Source organism: Calliphora vicina, chromosome 3 (genome assembly GCF_958450345.1).
Source record: "Calliphora vicina chromosome 3, idCalVici1.1, whole genome shotgun sequence".
NCBI lineage: Eukaryota > Metazoa > Arthropoda > Insecta > Diptera > Calliphoridae > Calliphora > Calliphora vicina.
The window spans coordinates 86,943,034-86,961,612 of record NC_088782.1 but is presented as its reverse complement, the minus strand read 5'-3'; the positions used below and the strand labels follow the sequence as shown (position 1 = coordinate 86,961,612).

The window sequence follows — 18,579 nt, the reverse complement described above, 5'->3', positions numbered from 1 at the left end:
GTCTAGTTTAAGTTTCTTCATAAGGTTTTTCTCATTTCTCAAAAATTTAGCCATTGCTACATGACGTGAGTTTCCCAACTCGATTGGGGGGTACCGAAATGGAAGATTAACCTGATAACGGTCATTGGGTAAGCGACGGATAGTTGTCGTGTAATTTTCTTCACAAGAAGATTCTTCTTCAGATATATTGGGTTTTGTGGGTACGTCTTCAATTTCCCGGAACTTGACAGAACTGAAGTACGAGACAATGTGTTGGGTGATGTGTGAATTCTGAACAGGTCCTGTTAAAATCCATCCAAACTCAGTTTCTTGAGCTACTAATGTATCAAGAAATCTTTCTTAACACCTGATTTTAAAACTTGAGGGTAGCCAATAATGAAATCGATTGGTCGACTTTCATAGAATTTCTGGCCAGCTAATTGAATATTTTCCAAGTCTTTATTAAGGGTGAGTTTTAAATTCTGGGTGGGTAAGTTTTTCGTATGGGTGTTTACGACAATTCCTTGGATATTCAATTTAAAATTATCTTGGGTGTTTGATCATAATAAAACCTTACAAAGTTTATTTGATCTTGCTGAAACTACTTCATTTATTCCAGAAATTTCAGCTACAATTGGGGTAGTGGGTAGGTGTAGTTTACTTCTGGGTTTTTCGGAAACGAACGAAAAGTCTGAGGATGGATCAATAAGAGCTCTTACAGGGAATAATTCTCCCTAGACTTCAACATTCAGGACTGCTGTTCCTAATAACTTTGTTCTGTCATCTAATATGGGTTTGTTTGATTGGGTATGTGTCGAGAAAGACTGTACTGCGTTTCGGGATGTTGACGGTTGATCATCGTCAACTATTGGGTTAGGGTTTGAATTCGGTTTGTGTAATAGTGTATTGTGTCTACCACCGCACAGTGGGGCAGAATCGAAATTTTTTGGAAATAAATCTGGCATTTATAAACGGCTGGTCCGATCGGCATAAAATTTGAATTGGGCGTAGCCAAGGAGTATTCGACTTTAAGTTATTAAAATGGGCCCTACAAATGCTCCAGGGGCGGCGCTATGGGGGCTCAAAGTAGGGCTCAAAAGTAGTAGATATGTAAAATTTTTAAACACGTGCCATTTTTTGGTTCCACATCCGATTTCAAAGAATTTTATATTTTTGGAAAGCGCTCAGCTAGATCTTGAAAAAACAAGCTTCCGTGTGCTATTTATCTCTTATAATTTCCTAGTTATAGGCATTTCGAAATTGAAATCTTGCCATACCTTGGTCCGCTTTTTTAAAAATATAGGGCTCACTTTTGGACCGAATGGACTCGAATTTTTTTTGTTAGTTAGACAACTAAATTACCAACAACATACAAAAGATTTCAGAGCAATATCAATTTCGAATCCAAAAATAACAGATTTTCAATTTAAAAATTCAAAAAATAGTATATTTTTGCTGTTTTTTGGACAAAAAGGTGATTTAACTCTTTTGTTATTAAAAAACAAATTTCTTTAAGAACATATAACAATTTTATGTTTTTCTATAAAATTTCTTTACGGAGAACATTTTGGTATAAAAAACATGCCGGCCCTACGCCCTTTGGAAATTGACCTATTTTTATAAAAATTTCAACTTTGGGCCACATGTTCTAAAATCCCAAAGGTGGGATCAGAAAACGGAAAGCAGCTTTAGAAACCCTGATGTGTTCTCTATTTATCCCTAAAGTATTTTCCCAGCCCCGAAGGAAATGTGGACCCTATAGGCAAAATTTTTAGGAATTGCGGGATTCCGTTTGACCTTTTGACAAGTTTTTTTACACCTTGTTATTAAGAATGAGAAATTTAAAAAACGCTGAAAATTTCATTGAGTTTCGCTAATAAATAAAGATTTTATTACATATTCATTGAGTTTCTAAAACTAAAATTTATATCAAAATTTTAATAGGATTGCAAATATTAGGAACAATTTGATCCACATTTATTCCGAGCTATATTGTTTTGTTTAGATAAGTTAATTTTGAGTCTTACAAAAAAAATTTCAAGTCAATATCTCAATTAGATTCAAAAATATGCCACCTTAAAACTCCGTCCTTCAAAAATATTGCACTTTTTCATACCTCTGCATGAAGTGGGATACCTCTGATTTGTTTTGGTTTAAACCGTTTGCATTCCAGAAACATAGTCTCAAATAACTAATTTTTTTGTTAAGAGGATTTGTATCATTTGGTTCTGCGCTCTTAAAAGCTCTTGTATTGTGTTTTGCATGGGTGACATAAAGTTTGCCATATTTTGATTAAGAGAGGTAATATTCTGGGTAAGCGCGTGCATAAGTGCTTCCAACCCTCCCGTATTTTGGGGAACACCAGGTTGCTGGCAACACGTTATCAAAACATTGGCATAAAAACCTGCTACATTCTTAGGCTGATCAATTTGAGTGGATTGTGAATTTAATTGAGTTGAGGCTGCTTGTTTGTTCAATAGCGGAACATCAGAATTGACTGGTGGATAGGTGTTTTCAAATTTGGAGGCTGGTACTTCAGATGTTTTCCCACTTATTAGCTTTTGCCTCTCTCTTAATCTGTTCAATAACTCCTTATAAACTGCGCACCCGCGGTAGTTGGCTGAATGATCTCCACCACAGTTACCACATTTTCTTCTGAGACCATTCTTTAGGATATCACATTGTGATGAAGAATGAAGGTCTCCGCATGCCACACACACTGTTCGCAAGGTACAATAATTTTTAGTATGTCCAAACTCTTGACAATTGCCACAATGAACAGGACGATTTCTTTTAAGAATAACCTCAATGGTTATTCTACGATTTAACAGATATCGTGTTGAGTAAATTGGGTGAGTTTCATTTCCCCTCAATTTATTTTTTTTGCTGGCTCCAACTCGACTCTAAACATTGGCTGAGAAATTTTATCTTTGTTAAATATATTAACTGCAGCTCTTATTTCGTAGCCCAATTCTTGCAGGGCCTCCTTGATATCATTAGTCTCAACACTGGACTCTATGCCTTTAATGACAACTGTCAACCCTTTACTACTTTTCAGTTGATAGGTATAAAAATTCCTTTTATTATCATTTAGGTGTTGCGAGATTCTTGCACACCGCTTTTTTTATTGGAACAATATGGAAAATATTTTTTCCAATAAGTTCAACAAATGTTTTGACCAAATTATTCGAGCTGCACTCACGCAGATATATTGGTGGTGGCTTTAATGATTTTTTTTCGTAAAAACCATCTTTTATACTGTTATTATTATTATTATTATCCTAGCTCAAGAGTGCGAAACGATTGCCTATCAAGGGATTATCAACTATCTTCTGTTTCTTGACAGACGTTCCATTATTTTGGGGACTTAAATTTATTTTATTAATACTTACATATCTAAGCTTACCTGGTAGTACTGGTGATTTCAATGTACTTATCTGTTTTTTTGGTGTTGCGCCCTTCAGTGTACCATCATTATTTATTGTGGTTTGTTTAGTGTTAAAAACATTCAAACTCTCACTAGTCTTTGTTAGTGGATCACAAGCTTGTTTATTAACAGTATTTGTCTGTGTTTTAAAACTGGTTAGTTGTTGTTGTATTTAAATTTTTCATATTTTCTTTTATGCTTTGTTCTAAACATAAATTGGTTGGTGATATTGTATGTGTATTATTTTGTTCGTGTAATTGTATCACGGGGGAACAAAAGCGTGCTCTCTCAGCTGGTTTGGCGGTTAAATATTTTTTGTTGTAGCTGGGGTCATTTATTTTTTTGTTTTGATCACTCTCCCCGTTAAAAAATATGTAGGCATTTCTGCCGTTCATACTGAGCCTCCTCTCCAGGGCTGCCAGATGAATTTGGGAAAAAATCGTCAATATCCCGATAAAAAAGAAAAAAATCGTCATTTAGAATTTTAAAAATCGTCAAAAAAATCGTAAAATTAAATAGGTCAAGATTTCTAACAGGAATTTTAAATTTATATTTAAAAAGTGAACGAAAACATAACGTATATCAAAAAACATTTCTTAAAATTGAAGTTTATAAATAAGGGATCACTAAAATAGAAAAGTAAAGCTTTATAATATAAGGTTTCATTCAGAAGTTTTATAATTTTAAATAAAACACATAAAATAGAATTTAATGTCTAATATTATTATTAAAGATAATATCATTAAAATATAGCACCACGCTGTAGGTGGTCCATTCGAAAGGTAATAATGCCTGAGATTTAAGAATAAATTCAAGCTTGACGGCTTCAATTGAATGGTGTAATGTCATTATATTCTGAATAAATTTTGTCAAAATAGAAAAAATTGCTTTAGAATATTGCCGTTTTAATTCAGTAATTTATTTACAAAAATTGATTTAAAATTTTAATTGACCAAATTCAAAATATATATATTGCTTTTCATATTCACCAACAAAATGAGAATATTCTTTAACTATTTCATAAAATAGTACCATATTTTCATAATGCAGAAAATCGTCATTTTAGAGAAAGAAATCGTCAAATCGTCAAATTGCTATTTTTGAATCCAAAAATCGTCAAAATGACGATAAATCGTCAAATCTGGCAGCTATGCTCCTCTCATCATGAGAATTCATGTGCTCTTTTAAAACAAACAAAAGGAATTAACACTTTTTATTTTTTTTTAAATCAGTTGTTTTTCTTTCTTTTTAAACAAAATTGCTTTTGCAAATTTTTATATTTATCACTAGACATAAATATAATTTCAAAGCGTCAAATCGCTAATTTTTAAAATTTTTATTTGCACTAAAAAACAATAAAATTTTAATAAAATACACGTCTGTTTGTAGAGAAAACAAACAGAGAATGATTCTTGTTTTCATGAAACTGTTTGGGTTTTGGGTGTGTTTTGGGGTTTGGGGTTTGGGTTAGCATTCAAATCTAGAAAGTCATTAACTGATGTTAGTTCCTTAAATGTGTTAGTCAAAAACACATCTAGATTCGTCCACGACGGCATTTCTGAGTAATGGTGAAGAGTTTTTTCAAATTCTCTTCGGGTTTCTTTGGGTAGTTTTGTTGAGCAGAGAAATACAAAGATAGGATCCCAATTATTTGTTTCAATCTCTAACGAAGTTCGCAATACAACAATTACTCTTTCTCTGAAGCTTTCTTATAGATGCTTACTGAGGGTAAATTAAAAAGGGTTTTTAATTGCGCGTTAATTTGCATTCGTCTATTCTTGTATTGAGAAACGAGTTGGGTCCACGCAATGAGAAAGCCTTCATTTGTTAAGGGTGCATTGTCTACGATTTCTTTGGCTTCGCCGCTAATTTTTTGCTTAAAATAAAAAAATGTTCAACTCTACTTAAGGGTGTGTTGTTACTAGGGTGATCGGCCTGGTTTTTAATAACCGGCTATAACCGGTTTTTTTGGTAAGGTCGGTTTCGGTTTTTTTGAAAAGCTCAGATTTCGAATATCGAAGCAACCGGGTTTTTCTCCTCGAATAGCCGTTTTTTTCTAAAAATGTGTTTTTATGAGTTTTAGTGTATTAAAAACTTTAAAAAATATTCAAAATCCAAAAAAAAAAATTTAAAACAAATACTTCAACTATTTAGAAGACTTTTTATATTTACAAAATGTCACAAGTGATCTGGTAAGCCATAAAACTTACTCAACGCTTTGTTTTCTAATACACCGAGTAAAAGATGATTTTCAATGTCTAGTTTTACAAAAACAACAAAAAAATCGATATACTCAAAAGCATTTAAACGGTGTTTTACTTATTCCTAAGAGATTATATATATACTGACGTTAACGATCTACGGGTCAAATTTGACCCAATTAGAAAATAGATTTTTTTAAAAAAAACCTAACCTTTGAAATTAAATTAAAGTCATAAAATATCAAAAATATCAACCACTCATTTTTAGAAAAAAAATGCAATTTTAACTTTAAACATTAACATTATACCCGAAGATCTTATGAAGGATAAGAAAAACAGTAAACAGTATATTAGAGCTACCAAAGATATATTGTAGTGCTACCAAAGTTTTGAAAAAATGTAACTTAATTGTGCGTAACAAAAGACCTTAAGTCCAAACAAGTTTATAGATATTTGTTTGCCAATTTGTTTTTCTAAAAACCTAACGTAGTTGTTCACATTTGAAATTAAATAAAATTCATAAAATATCAAAAATATAAACCACTCACTTTTAGAAAAAATTAAATATTAATTTCAAAATGGGTCGAATTTCAACCGAAGACCTTGTGAAGGATAAACGAAGTAATCAAAATTGTTTTAATCACTATTATTATAATAAATAAAACATTTTTTCTTCTTATTTCTAGGCGTTCTAATATTTTTCCAAAAAACCGGTTAACCGGTTATTATAAAAAAACCGAAACCGAAATTGCAATTTTACGAAGAAACCGAAAACCGGTTTCTAAAAAATGTCGGAATTATCGGGTCATGGGGGTTCGGGTAAAGAGGGTCGGGATTCATTGGCCTTATTGAATGTATCAATCGTTTCATACATGTCCTATAAAAACTCTTAGCAGATCTAACATGTCCGTTAAATTTATGGTTTCAGCCTTCTTTGGGTCAATTAAATCAGAATATTCCCTGATTTAAGTATATTTACGGCCAATTTTTGACCATAATTCACTTAATTCGCATTTCAAATTTTAATGCGGGTAAAGATTGAAAACTTTCTGGGGTAGAGTGATAATCGTCATCAAATGACTTATAATCCATTTGGATATATCGCATTAAATCGTCGACCAAAGATTTTAAATCGGACATTTTGGGTATTTTTAGTGAAAGTTAGTGTAAAAGAATAATTTATTCTTATAAAATTATCTTTATTTTAGGTTTTCCGTAAATTTAAAAGTTTTTAACCTTTTAGCAAAAAAAATTGCACCAGCAAACAAAAATTTCATACATGGTATTTTATGCGTATAGTTTACGTTACACAATTTGGGTGGCAATATTAGTTTATCTCAAGCAATATATAAAAATATTTCGAATAAACTTGAATAGGGTGGGTGAGTAGAAAATATTTTAATATTATATTGCTTGATAAATAAAACTAATGTAATGTAAAAAAATTGGAAATTTTAATTTTTATTTTTTTGTAAGATGTAAAATCACACTTACCTTGTTTGCTGGGGGTAGGGTACAAACCTTCACAAGAAAGAACTAACCAAAAACAATAAAATCTCTTGTGTTGTTGTAATAATGTAAGCTGGGTTTGGTATGTATGTTTATTAGGGTGGCCCTTAATAAACGAAAGTTGGATTTTGGCCATTCTCACCCCCCAGTTTGGTGAACATTAGTAAAAAAATCATCCTGAAAAAATTTTAGGTAAATCGGTTGGGGTTAAGACGTGCCGCAAGCCCTCTGAAGTTTTGAGATGCATTTACAAGGGGAAAAAATTCATTTTTTTCAGTTTTTGTAAAAATTTTGCCATTAAAAAATTACTTTTGTAATTCAATTTAAAAGAATCGAAATGTGTACGTAATTGTCGTTCTAATGAGACATAAAAAACAGAAATCGGTTAAAAAATTTTAAAGTTATTAAAAATTCGCCAGGCCATTAACGTGTCTCAGGCCACTAGAACAAGAAATGTTGGAACAAAATTAACATATTTTGAGAAATATTAAAATAAAAGCTCATTTTTACTTAAAATATGTCCATATTTACTTGTATATGAGTTTTTGTCTTCGTAGGATACCGTTAACCTATTCTTAGGTATGAACAAAAAAAATTAATTTTTTTAACGGCAGTTTCAAAACTCCATTTTCAAATTTTTAAAAATTTTGTTAAACAAATTTCAGAATTTTTTGATCATCTCATTGGGATTTATTAAGAGTATAATAGGGAATTAAATCGTGAAAAAATTATGAAAATAACTCTTATAGTTTTTCCGTACCTGCGATTTAAATTTTGAAATTTTCGAGAAAAACCAATTATTTGGCAATTTTTAGGCCAATGAGCTCTATTTTCTTACTCTTATGAATTTTAAGCAAAACTTAATTAGAATATTATAGTCCAGATAATTCTAAATATACTCTGAAACTTTTACTAAAATCAAAAAACGTTAACCCTTAAATCGTGAAGGTCAAAGGTCAAATTTTTCAATATTTGGAATTTCTCTTGGAAAGATTTTGAAATGTTCGAAATGTTGTATATTTTTGGGCCGATTTTGATGAAATTTAACAAAAATATAACACAAAGCCTAGTATTTACAAAAGCAGCAGAAAAATTAAAATTAACCCTATATAGCACTTGGTGTTAAAATGACCCCAAACTTCTAAAACCATAAAAAATTATGATTTTAAAAGTTTGGTGTCATTTTAACCCCAAGTGCCATTAAGCGTTAATTTCCATTCTTGTGCTGTTATTATAAACCCTAGAGTTTATGTTATATTTTTGTTAAATTTCATCAAAATCGGCCCAAAAATATACAACATTTCGATCATTTCGAAATCTTTCCAAGAGAAATTCCAAATATTGAAAACGATTGCCTATCAAGGGATTATCAACTATCTTCTGTTTCTTGACAGACGTTCCATTATTTTGGGGACTTAAATTTATTTTATTAATACTTACATATCTAAGCTTACCTGGTAGTACTGGTGATTTCAATGTACTTATCTGTTTTTTTGGTGTTGCGCCCTTCAGTGTACCATCATTATTTATTGTGGTTTGTTTAGTGTTAAAAACATTCAAACTCTCACTAGTCTTTGTTAGTGGATCACAAGCTTGTTTATTAACAGTATTTGTCTGTGTTTTAAAACTGGTTAGTTGTTGTTGTATTTAAATTTTTCATATTTTCTTTTATGCTTTGTTCTAAACATAAATTGGTTGGTGATATTGTATGTGTATTATTTTGTTCGTGTAATTGTATCACGGGGGAACAAAAGCGTGCTCTCTCAGCTGGTTTGGCGGTTAAATATTTTTTGTTGTAGCTGGGGTCATTTATTTTTTTGTTTTGATCACTCTCCCCGTTAAAAAATATGTAGGCATTTCTGCCGTTCATACTGAGCCTCCTCTCCAGGGCTGCCAGATGAATTTGGGAAAAAATCGTCAATATCCCGATAAAAAAGAAAAAAATCGTCATTTAGAATTTTAAAAATCGTCAAAAAAATCGTAAAATTAAATAGGTCAAGATTTCTAACAGGAATTTTAAATTTATATTTAAAAAGTGAACGAAAACATAACGTATATCAAAAAACATTTCTTAAAATTGAAGTTTATAAATAAGGGATCACTAAAATAGAAAAGTAAAGCTTTATAATATAAGGTTTCATTCAGAAGTTTTATAATTTTAAATAAAACACATAAAATAGAATTTAATGTCTAATATTATTATTAAAGATAATATCATTAAAATATAGCACCACGCTGTAGGTGGTCCATTCGAAAGGTAATAATGCCTGAGATTTAAGAATAAATTCAAGCTTGACGGCTTCAATTGAATGGTGTAATGTCATTATATTCTGAATAAATTTTGTCAAAATAGAAAAAATTGCTTTAGAATATTGCCGTTTTAATTCAGTAATTTATTTACAAAAATTGATTTAAAATTTTAATTGACCAAATTCAAAATATATATATTGCTTTTCATATTCACCAACAAAATGAGAATATTCTTTAACTATTTCATAAAATAGTACCATATTTTCATAATGCAGAAAATCGTCATTTTAGAGAAAGAAATCGTCAAATCGTCAAATTGCTATTTTTGAATCCAAAAATCGTCAAAATGACGATAAATCGTCAAATCTGGCAGCTATGCTCCTCTCATCATGAGAATTCATGTGCTCTTTTAAAACAAACAAAAGGAATTAACACTTTTTATTTTTTTTTAAATCAGTTGTTTTTCTTTCTTTTTAAACAAAATTGCTTTTGCAAATTTTTATATTTATCACTAGACATAAATATAATTTCAAAGCGTCAAATCGCTAATTTTTAAAATTTTTATTTGCACTAAAAAACAATAAAATTTTAATAAAATACACGTCTGTTTGTAGAGAAAACAAACAGAGAATGATTCTTGTTTTCATGAAACTGTTTGGGTTTTGGGTGTGTTTTGGGGTTTGGGGTTTGGGTTAGCATTCAAATCTAGAAAGTCATTAACTGATGTTAGTTCCTTAAATGTGTTAGTCAAAAACACATCTAGATTCGTCCACGACGGCATTTCTGAGTAATGGTGAAGAGTTTTTTCAAATTCTCTTCGGGTTTCTTTGGGTAGTTTTGTTGAGCAGAGAAATACAAAGATAGGATCCCAATTATTTGTTTCAATCTCTAACGAAGTTCGCAATACAACAATTACTCTTTCTCTGAAGCTTTCTTATAGATGCTTACTGAGGGTAAATTAAAAAGGGTTTTTAATTGCGCGTTAAAAATATCAACCACTCATTTTTAGAAAAAAAATGCAATTTTAACTTTAAACATTAACATTATACCCGAAGATCTTATGAAGGATAAGAAAAACAGTAAACAGTATATTAGAGCTACCAAAGATATATTGTAGTGCTACCAAAGTTTTGAAAAAATGTAACTTAATTGTGCGTAACAAAAGACCTTAAGTCCAAACAAGTTTATAGATATTTGTTTGCCAATTTGTTTTTCTAAAAACCTAACGTAGTTGTTCACATTTGAAATTAAATAAAATTCATAAAATATCAAAAATATAAACCACTCACTTTTAGAAAAAATTAAATATTAATTTCAAAATGGGTCGAATTTCAACCGAAGACCTTGTGAAGGATAAACGAAGTAATCAAAATTGTTTTAATCACTATTATTATAATAAATAAAACATTTTTTCTTCTTATTTCTAGGCGTTCTAATATTTTTCCAAAAAACCGGTTAACCGGTTATTATAAAAAAACCGAAACCGAAATTGCAATTTTACGAAGAAACCGAAAACCGGTTTCTAAAAAATGTCGGAATTATCGGGTCATGGGGGTTCGGGTAAAGAGGGTCGGGATTCATTGGCCTTATTGAATGTATCAATCGTTTCATACATGTCCTATAAAAACTCTTAGCAGATCTAACATGTCCGTTAAATTTATGGTTTCAGCCTTCTTTGGGTCAATTAAATCAGAATATTCCCTGATTTAAGTATATTTACGGCCAATTTTTGACCATAATTCACTTAATTCGCATTTCAAATTTTAATGCGGGTAAAGATTGAAAACTTTCTGGGGTAGAGTGATAATCGTCATCAAATGACTTATAATCCATTTGGATATATCGCATTAAATCGTCGACCAAAGATTTTAAATCGGACATTTTGGGTATTTTTAGTGAAAGTTAGTGTAAAAGAATAATTTATTCTTATAAAATTATCTTTATTTTAGGTTTTCCGTAAATTTAAAAGTTTTTAACCTTTTAGCAAAAAAAATTGCACCAGCAAACAAAAATTTCATACATGGTATTTTATGCGTATAGTTTACGTTACACAATTTGGGTGGCAATATTAGTTTATCTCAAGCAATATATAAAAATATTTCGAATAAACTTGAATAGGGTGGGTGAGTAGAAAATATTTTAATATTATATTGCTTGATAAATAAAACTAATGTAATGTAAAAAAATTGGAAATTTTAATTTTTATTTTTTTGTAAGATGTAAAATCACACTTACCTTGTTTGCTGGGGGTAGGGTACAAACCTTCACAAGAAAGAACTAACCAAAAACAATAAAATCTCTTGTGTTGTTGTAATAATGTAAGCTGGGTTTGGTATGTATGTTTATTAGGGTGGCCCTTAATAAACGAAAGTTGGATTTTGGCCATTCTCACCCCCCAGTTTGGTGAACATTAGTAAAAAAATCATCCTGAAAAAATTTTAGGTAAATCGGTTGGGGTTAAGACGTGCCGCAAGCCCTCTGAAGTTTTGAGATGCATTTACAAGGGGAAAAAATTCATTTTTTTCAGTTTTTGTAAAAATTTTGCCATTAAAAAATTACTTTTGTAATTCAATTTAAAAGAATCGAAATGTGTACGTAATTGTCGTTCTAATGAGACATAAAAAACAGAAATCGGTTAAAAAATTTTAAAGTTATTAAAAATTCGCCAGGCCATTAACGTGTCTCAGGCCACTAGAACAAGAAATGTTGGAACAAAATTAACATATTTTGAGAAATATTAAAATAAAAGCTCATTTTTACTTAAAATATGTCCATATTTACTTGTATATGAGTTTTTGTCTTCGTAGGATACCGTTAACCTATTCTTAGGTATGAACAAAAAAAATTAATTTTTTTAACGGCAGTTTCAAAACTCCATTTTCAAATTTTTAAAAATTTTGTTAAACAAATTTCAGAATTTTTTGATCATCTCATTGGGATTTATTAAGAGTATAATAGGGAATTAAATCGTGAAAAAATTATGAAAATAACTCTTATAGTTTTTCCGTACCTGCGATTTAAATTTTGAAATTTTCGAGAAAAACCAATTATTTGGCAATTTTTAGGCCAATGAGCTCTATTTTCTTACTCTTATGAATTTTAAGCAAAACTTAATTAGAATATTATAGTCCAGATAATTCTAAATATACTCTGAAACTTTTACTAAAATCAAAAAACGTTAACCCTTAAATCGTGAAGGTCAAAGGTCAAATTTTTCAATATTTGGAATTTCTCTTGGAAAGATTTTGAAATGTTCGAAATGTTGTATATTTTTGGGCCGATTTTGATGAAATTTAACAAAAATATAACACAAAGCCTAGTATTTACAAAAGCAGCAGAAAAATTAAAATTAACCCTATATAGCACTTGGTGTTAAAATGACCCCAAACTTCTAAAACCATAAAAAATTATGATTTTAAAAGTTTGGTGTCATTTTAACCCCAAGTGCCATTAAGCGTTAATTTCCATTCTTGTGCTGTTATTATAAACCCTAGAGTTTATGTTATATTTTTGTTAAATTTCATCAAAATCGGCCCAAAAATATACAACATTTCGATCATTTCGAAATCTTTCCAAGAGAAATTCCAAATATTGAAAAATTTTACCTTTGACCTTCACGATTTAAGGGTTAACGTCTTCCGATTTTAGTAGAAGTTTCAGAGTATATTTTGAATTATCTGGACTATAATATTCTGAATAGGTTTTACTTAAAATTCATAAGAGTAAGGAAATAGAGCTCATTGGCCTAAAAATTGCCAAATAATTGGTTTTTCTCGAAAATTTCAAAATTTAAATCGCAGGTACGGAAAAACTATAAGAGATATTTTCATAATTTTTTCACATTTTTATTCCCTATTATACTCTTAATAAATCCCAATGAGATGATCAAAAAATTCTGAAATTTGTTTAACAAAATTTTTAAAAATTTGAAAATGGAGTTTTGAAACTGCCGTTAAAAAAATTAAATTTTTTTGTTCATACCTAAGAATAGGTTAACGGTATCCTACGAAGACAAAAACTCATATACAAGTAAATATGGACATATTTTAAGTAAAAATGAGCTTTTATTTTAATATTTCTCAAAATATGTTAATTTTGTTCCTACATTTCATGTTCTAGTGGCCTGAGACACGTTAATGGCCTGGCGAATTTTTAATAACTTTAACATTTTTTGACCGATTTCTGTTTTTTATGTCTCATTAGAACGACAATTACGTACACATTTCGATTCTTTTAAATTAAATTACAAAAGTAATTTTTTAATGGCAAAATTTTTACAAAAACTGAAAAAAATGCATTTTTTCCCCTTGTAAATGCATCTCAAAACTTCAGAGGGCTTGCGGCACGTCTTAACCCCAACCGATTTACCTAAAATTTTTTCAGGATGATTTTTTTGCTAATGTTCTCCAAATTGGAGGGTGAGAATGGCCAAAATCCAACTTTCGTTTATTAAGGGCCACCCTAATGTTTATGTGTGTGCACATATTTTGTGTTGGATTTATTTCGGTGTTTTGTTATTTTGTTGTCACTTTTACATTACATTTTGTTTTTTGTGTTTTTATACCCTCCACCACCATAAGTGGTGAATGAGGGTATATATAAGTTTGTCATTCCGTGTGTAACATTGAGAAATATTCATCTGAGACCCAGCAAAGTATATATATTATTGATCCTTATGAAATTCTAAGTCGATTGAGCCATGTCCGTCTGTGTAAAACACGCTCACGTCCAAAATACGCAAACAAACTTAGTAGAGTTGCAAGAAAAATGTTTATTATTGTCCTAAGCAGTTTGGTATTGAAAATCATCGAAATCGGTACAGTGGAACCAAAGTTATGAATGAAAATGTGGGACAACCTAAAAAAAAATTCATAATTTTCACATATTTTTGGACATTTTTTGTAAATATATTTCAGCTAATCTCATAAAATATTGCACTCGTTACTTTTATGAAAAAAGGAGTAACTCTGGTGAAAATTATAAGAATCGGTCCATGATTTCTCCTAGCCCCCATACAAATATCTTCCCGAAATATGGTTCTATGGTCTATAAATGCCTACAGAATAGGAATATCCATATAAAATTCAGCAAAAATAAGTTTCGTGGTAAAAAAAATTATATTACAAAATTTTTCGTGGATCGGCCCTTATTTGACCATAGCCCCCATATAAAGTACATTTCCGAAAATCTCTTAAATAAGCATAAATGTCTTATAAATGTCGCTATCAAGTTGAAAATCGACATAAATAATCCCCATATATACCAAAATCGCTGTACCTAATTCTATGAAGATCGGCCGATAATTGGTTATAGCTCCCATATAAGGACCACTTCCGAAAAACACAATAACCTACATAAATATCTAAAAAATATCAATATCAAAACAAAATTTCACACACATCCGTAGTTTATATTTAGAAATCATGCTACTGGATTTTGTGAATATCGGTCCATATTTGACCATAGCTCCCATATAATGTCCACTTCCAAAAATCAGTTAAGTACTCATAAATCTCTTATAAATACATTTATCATGCTAAAATTCGACAAAAATTATACTCATATCTATAGATATCACTGTTCCAAATTTTATGCAGATTGGCCGATAATTGGTCATAGCTCCCCTATAAGGCCCATTTCCGAAAAAAGATATTAACCTTAAAAATTATTAAAAACATATCGATATCAAAATTAAATTACGCACAGATCCAGTAATTTGAATCCAGTAATCATACTTCTGAATTTTGTGAATATCGGTCCATATTTAACCATAGCTCCCATATAAGGTCCACTCCCGAAAATCACTAATATCCTCATAAATTTCTTACAAATATAGTTATCAGGAAAACACATTAACCTGCACAAATATCCATAAAAATCTATACTGAACCAAAATTTTACACCGATCAGTAATTTGTATCCAAGAATCGTACTACAAGATTTTTTAAATATTTTTCCATAATTCGACATAGCTCCCATATAAGCTCTACTCTTGTTAATAGCGTTGTTTATATGAAATTCTACAAAAATAGCCCTTAAATACTTAGGACCATAATAGGTCATAGCATCCATATATTAAACCAAAATAGTACACAGATCAGTAATTTGTATTCAAAAATCATAGTACTGAATTTTGTGAATATTGGTCCATAATTGGCCACAGCTCTCATATAAATACATAAATTTGTCTAAATATATTTGTATACCCTTTTTTATACTCTGTTTCTTCACTTGAGGTTAAAAGGGAAAATTGTTGATCCAAACGTATTAACTAATTATTAAGTATATAAATTGTTAAATTTCATTTCATGAGGTCCAGACTTAAACTCGACAACACTTCCCCTTTGCGCATGTGAAATTTCATTAAAATCGGACAAAGGGTTTAGAAGTTACAGATTTATTTCCCTCTTTTTTTTTCTCATACCACTGTGCGCCACTTTGACACTCAGATATTGTAGATCGTTTAACCCAGTTCCAACAAACTGTTTACGGTTACCTATGTAAGAAAATAATAATTTACACGAAGATTTAGAAAAATTAAATTTAGACGACAATTTCTCAATTAAGTAACAATAATTAACTGTGTCAAACGTTCTAATAGGAATTTCAGTTATAAATTGTTGAATTAGATACAATTTTTTGTACATTTCTTCTGCGTAAACTAGTCTTTCTAACAATTGTTATATTTGGTCAATTCACAAGGTCTCTTATCAGTCATATTGTCATAATGTCCTAATATATCACGACTCGGCAGCTCGGCTTAACCAACTCTTAGGAATTCGGCTCATGTCTCTGCTTGTTGATTACGATAACACAATAAACATAGCATACAGAGTAGTATTATTTTAGGACATTTTTTGCTTTAAAAACAATAAAAACCATTGTGAAATATTAGGACATTATGACAATATGATATGATAAGAGACCTTGTGAATTGACCAATTATTTCAGTTGTTATACCATCATTTTAGGTGGTGGATATTTAAGATTCGGCACTGCCGAATATAGTACTCTTACTTGTTTTTTTAAATATTTTTATTGTGTATTTGTTTTTGTAAAAGTTGGGTGTGCTATTATTGTTTGTTTAAAATTTTATTTTTAATTTTAATTTAGTTTTCACTGTTTTTATGTTGTTTGTAACATTAGCTTTTTTGTTTATTTTAAATTTTTGTAAATTTATTCTGTTGCAAATTCTTGTTTACGTTTGAAACTTTGTGTTGTATTGTTTATTGCTTTGCGCTTTGTTTTTAACAAATTATTGTGTTGTTTAGAATTGTATAATTTTATTTTGTAGGGTATTATTTATTAGTGTTTGCAAATTAGTTTTAAGCTTTATATCATTTATTTAAGGGTGGGTTTTAATTTATTTTATACACACTTGATCACTTGCTTTCTTTTACTCTTACTTTTCTTTTATTTAATTTTTGAGTTAGTGGACTGTATTTTGATGTTTTAGGTGTATCTGCTTCACTTTTAGAGGTTCGATAGGACCATGTTTTGACGAGTTATAGGGTTTGGGTAATACTTATCCTTATGGGTAAATAAAGTAAATAAGAACACATTGACTTTTCTTATTTTGGGTGTAGTACATATATTTACTTATGTGTATATTAGGATTTAGGTAACTACCCAGCGGCGAAAAGAAGTAGCAAGCAGGCCTTCTGGAAGGCCTTATTTAGCAGACACAAGGACTTATTGACCCATTCCATACTCATACATTTTTTACACACGATGTCCTAGCCAGCCAAGGCCTTCTTTAACAGGCCTGATAGAAGGCCTTCTTCAACAACCTTCTTCACAGGCTTGTTTTCAGGCCTTTTGTAAATAAATTGTATCTTTGATTAAGCCTAAACTATGTTTAAAATTTAATAACTTACCCGGCCTAAACGATATCTTATTTATTTTATTTTTTTTATAATAAAATCCAATAATGACCAAGTAAAAAATTCTCACAACCGCTTTGTCCAAGAATTAAAGCAAAACTATTTTAATTTTATTTATTTTTTTCTCTTCACTTTTTGCATTTTTTTGTATTTGTAGTTTTGTCTTTGGAATGTGAGTTTTTAACGGTATTTTCTGCTTGTACTACGTTTGTAGCAACAAAAAGAAGGGAGCAGGTAGGAATTCCATAAGGTCTTCCTGAGAAGGCAAGCGAGCATGAGTACTGGATCTAAAAAAAGGTCCAGGAAGGTCTTACAGAAGGCCTTATAGCTGAAGGCTATGCCCATGCCCATACAATTTGTATGTAGCATACCGCATACTTTGCAATTGGAAAATCCGATTTTGACAGCGCGTTTAATAGTGAAGTTAGTTGCAAAACACAATAAATGCAACACATACATACAAAGGAAAAACAAATAATCAAGAAACTCATTTTTTAAACTTTAATATTTAGTTTTTTTTATAAAATTTTTGTTTACAAATCACAAAACAAAAATTAGAAACACCTACAGTCAGCGTCAAAAGAAAGTGTACAACTTGTTTTTACATTTAAAACGTTTTATTTACATATTAAATGGAGTATTTTTGGTTTTGTTGTTAATGTTTTTGTTGCAGTTGAACTAGTTTAGTTTTTTGTTTATATATTGCAAGAGAACAATTAAATGTTTTGTTAAATATACTAGAACTGGAGAACAAATAGTTTTTTAATATGTAAATAAAATGTTTTAAATGTAAAAACAAGTTGTACACTTTCTTTAGACGCTGACTGTATATCGTAATGTACTTTACTGTTTGAATAATCCGGGTTGTTATATTTATTTTTTAATAACTTTGTTTTTGTTGTTTGAAGTAGCGTTGACGCTTTTATTTAGGTATGACATTACAGCGTTAAAGCTAAGCAAAAAAAACGTTCTGCCTGACGCTTAGTTAGTTGCAGTTGATGTGGGTGTAATGTGTTTGAGGGCAGGGTTGGACATGCACATGTGAAACACATTTCGAATTTTTTTCTTTCGAAAAATTGAAGAAATAGCTATACATATGAGCTATTTCGGACACATTTAGCTAAGAACAATAGGTAATAACTTACATGGATGAGAAAAACGCATGTTTGGACAAAATGTAAAATTGTTTACCCCCTATAACTCAGAGAGTTCTTGACCTAAATTCTGTCTAAATTACTATCCAATAGGTTTAACCTTGGTTCAAATTTCATCCAGATCGGAATACATCGATTTTAAAAGTTGGTTCACTTGACATAAAATCCACCGTATG

General features: G+C 30.2%; 1 protein-coding gene across 1 annotated transcript in view; it reads left to right on the top strand.

Moving 5' to 3' along the window:
- The window catches only part of kug (kugelei), a 733,937-nt gene that overhangs the window by 212,216 nt on the left and 503,142 nt on the right, over positions 1 to 18,579 (top strand). The window lies entirely within an intron of this gene.